Here is a 3,671-nt window from a genome sequence, read left to right as displayed (position 1 = left end):
CACATGTATCATGTGTAAGCTAAGCAGATGCAGTTTACACTAATTAGGAGCAATACGAGCTAGACACCATATGCAACATGCAACCAGATATCACACTGCCAAGTTAGAGCAAGCACCTTGGATGGTGGAGTAGGGGAGTGGAGACTTGGACCTTGTAATGCACTATCAGTACAAGGAGAATCGATACAGATGCTCCGTTTACGTTGCTGCAGAGGACCACCGTCATCGCCTTCCTTACTCTTTTCCTTCCTCTTTCTTGATTTTGCCTTGTCAAGTCAAACCCACAAGAAAAAGGAATAAAATTTGCTCTTCAGAACTCATTGATGCATGATACTGACGAACACTACTTTCATGTAAGGCAGGCGCATGATAGGAGGATGGAATATGTATGAAAAACAGGACGGCGTGACATATTGACATGTATGATGTATAAAGTGTAAACTAAGCACAAGGTGCTTGAACTTGTTAGAATAGATGCAAGCTAGAAACCATATGAAAGATGAAACCAATATCACTCTACCAAATTAAAAGGGTGCCCTAACAAATGTATTTGACCAAATTAGAAGCAATACATGGAAACAGGCTAGAAATAATATGCAATATGCAACGAATAAAGGTGACTCATCATAAGTGATTGATGCAGGATATAGAAGAGAGGTAGTTTCATGTAAGAACAAGGTTAAACACATAGATGTAGTGTGTACCAAAAATAGGAAGGCATGTCCTATTCACAGGTATAGTGTGTAAACTAAGCAGATGCAATTTACCCTAATTAGAAGCATTACAAGCTAGACACCGTATGCAACATGCAACCACATATCACACTGCGAAGTTAGAGCAAGCACCTGTGATGGTGGTGTAGGGGAAGTGCGGTCTTCAGGTACATAGCTACGTTAAATATCTTCATTTAGGCTTTCTGTTTCTTGAGAATCATGTGGAGAGGATGAAATTGCATTCTTTATAAGAGTATTGCGTCTCATATTAACCCACATGGGTGACTGTCTCATCATAAGCAATAGACGCAGGATACACAAGAACAGTAGTTTGATGTAAGAACATGGTGTGATAGGTAGATGTAGTATGTACCAAAAACAGGAAGGCGTGTCATATTCACATGTATAATGTGTAAGCTAAGGAGATGCAATTTAACAAATTAGGAGAATTGACGAGGGATACACAAGAAAAGTAGTTTGATGTAAGAACATGGTTAACAGAAAGACGTAGTATGTACCAAAAACAGGAAGGCATGTCATATTCACATGTATAATGTGTTAACTAAGCAGATGCAATTTACCATAATTAGAAGCATTACAAGGTAGACACCATATGCAACATGCAACCACATATCACACTACCAAGTAAGAGCAAGCACCTGCGATGGTGGTGTGGGGGAATTTCGGTGATCAACTAGAGAGCTACGTTGACTATCTTCATTTAGCCTTGCTGTTTCTTGAGAATCATGTGGGGAGGATGACACTGCACTCTTTAAATGAGTAGGGCGTCTCACAGTAACCCACTCGGGTGACTGTCTCATCACAAGTGATTGATGAGGGATACAAAAGAGCATTAGTTTGATGTATGAACATGGTTAATAGACATATGTAGTATGTATCAAAAACAGGAAGGCATGTCATTATCAAAGGTATAATGTGTAAAGTAAGCAGATGCAATTTAACCAAATTGAAAGCAATACAAGCTAGAAACCATATGCAACATGCAACCACATTTGGCAGCGCGAAGTTAAAGCAAGCACCTGGGATGGTTGTGTGTGGCAATTGAGATCATCAACTGCAGAGCTACGTTTACTATCTCCAACTGCTGACACTGCACCCATTAGAGCGCTGAAACGCTTAGAGCTTATCTTCGAATTACACTAGAGTGACTTCTGTCTTTTCTTTTCTGCATTCATCAACACTGCGTCAGAGTCTGAAATACCCATGCATAAAAAAACAATAGTGTGAGTATGGGTGAAGTGTGTGCACAGTTAGTACAGTGTAAAGGTAGCAGATAGCAGGTCGGTGAGAAATAAATGATGGGAGACATATGATAGCTCTACAACATGCATGGCACACTAAATTACTACAGGATTCTATGAAAATAACAGTCAACTGAAAGCAAATAGGCCAGTCCATTTTTTCTGCACCATCCGATGTACAAAGAAGGGGCAGATCGCCTTCATCTACCTCCAGCCAGTCAGTGTTGACGATCTTCCTCGAAACACCAGCGACCACCAGACCAATATTCCTCCCCTGCCCGCGCCCTCCCCTTGACCTCACCGCACCGCTGTGCTTGGCACCGCCCCCCGGCCATCCATTCAAGCCCCGCCGACCTCCAGATCAGGCGCAAGCAGCTCCTGCGCCCCACACCCCTATGGTAGACACCGATGCACCGCTTCCCCGGGGAACAGGCGGACTAGGTGCTCCGCGCGCCTAAGCGGGTGCTGCTTCTTTTAATTGCGGTTCGACTGACCCTGAATTGAAATCCAGGCGGGCTACTGACCTCAAGCAAAGGTGAAATAGTAAAAGGGAGGAAACCTTGTGCATTTAGTATCACAAAGAAGATGCAGTAAGAAGCGCTCAAATAGTTTCTTTCGTGGGATGAATACGGTGTGAGCGGAGACATAAGATTTTCACGAATAAGGGAAGAGGAGTACCTCTTTCTGCTGGAAGTGTTGTGTCCTCCTTCTGTTTTTCCGACGATCTTCTTGTTGTTCGCCGGAAACCAGAAGTTGTCGAGGACGGTGCAGCCTTGGATGAACCCATGGCCAAGTTGTCGAGTGTGGTGCGGTGGCCGTCTGTCCGCGGCGGGGAAGCAGATCCGAGCCGGCGAACGACGGCGTAGCTGGAACAGCTCCGGTGCGGTGGACGGTTGCGATAGTGGAGCCGCAGCAGTGAGGCGCAGGACGGCGTGGTTGGAGTGGTTATGGTACGGCGCACGTCAGCGTCGGTGTTGTGGAGGCAGCTCTGCCTCGGCTTCAGCTGCTAAGTCCTTGAGGGCATTGCGGTTGCGGTTGCGTTGGACGACGACGTCGGGGTACCGGCTCCGGGGTGATGGAGGGCGGCGGTGGATTGGCCGCTATGGGGTGGAGGACGGAGGAGGCTGGGGTTTCACGGCTGGTGGAGAGGGCGTTTTCGCGCCCACGGAGTATGAATGGGGAAACAGAGGCAGGCGGGGAACTAAGGGGGAACATTGTTTCGGTTTGAGTCACACTTGTTTGAAATTTGGGGAAAGTTACAAACTTTGCCCCCATCTAAAATTTCGGACATATTGCGGGTTGGGGGTAAGACAGTCATGTCAGGTGTCCCAAATGTGGGCAGGATAGATTTCGGCCGAGCGCATGGGTAGGCGCCCACGGCGTATGAATGCTTCTTGGAGGCGGTTGAGACTGGCGTCTTTGTGAAGTTACAAACCTACCCCGGTTTAGACCTTAGGACATCGGGCCGATAGGCTACACGGGCCAGAGTCAGGACAGTAATTTCCTACCACCAAAACATTAGTCTCGCGCGGTTTCGGATGACTAGAGGCCTATTTGGCGCTTCGTTCAATATTTGGGAGCAAAAGCATTAATGTTTTTGGTTCCCTTGAATTGAACTTTCAGGATTTGTCAAACTTCACAAATCTTTACTCTTGAAAATCCTAAAGCTACGATTATTTTGGAATGGAGGGGGTAC

Source organism: Triticum dicoccoides, chromosome 5B (genome assembly GCF_002162155.2).
Source record: "Triticum dicoccoides isolate Atlit2015 ecotype Zavitan chromosome 5B, WEW_v2.0, whole genome shotgun sequence".
NCBI lineage: Eukaryota > Viridiplantae > Streptophyta > Magnoliopsida > Poales > Poaceae > Triticum > Triticum dicoccoides.
This window is presented reverse-complemented; position numbering follows the sequence as displayed.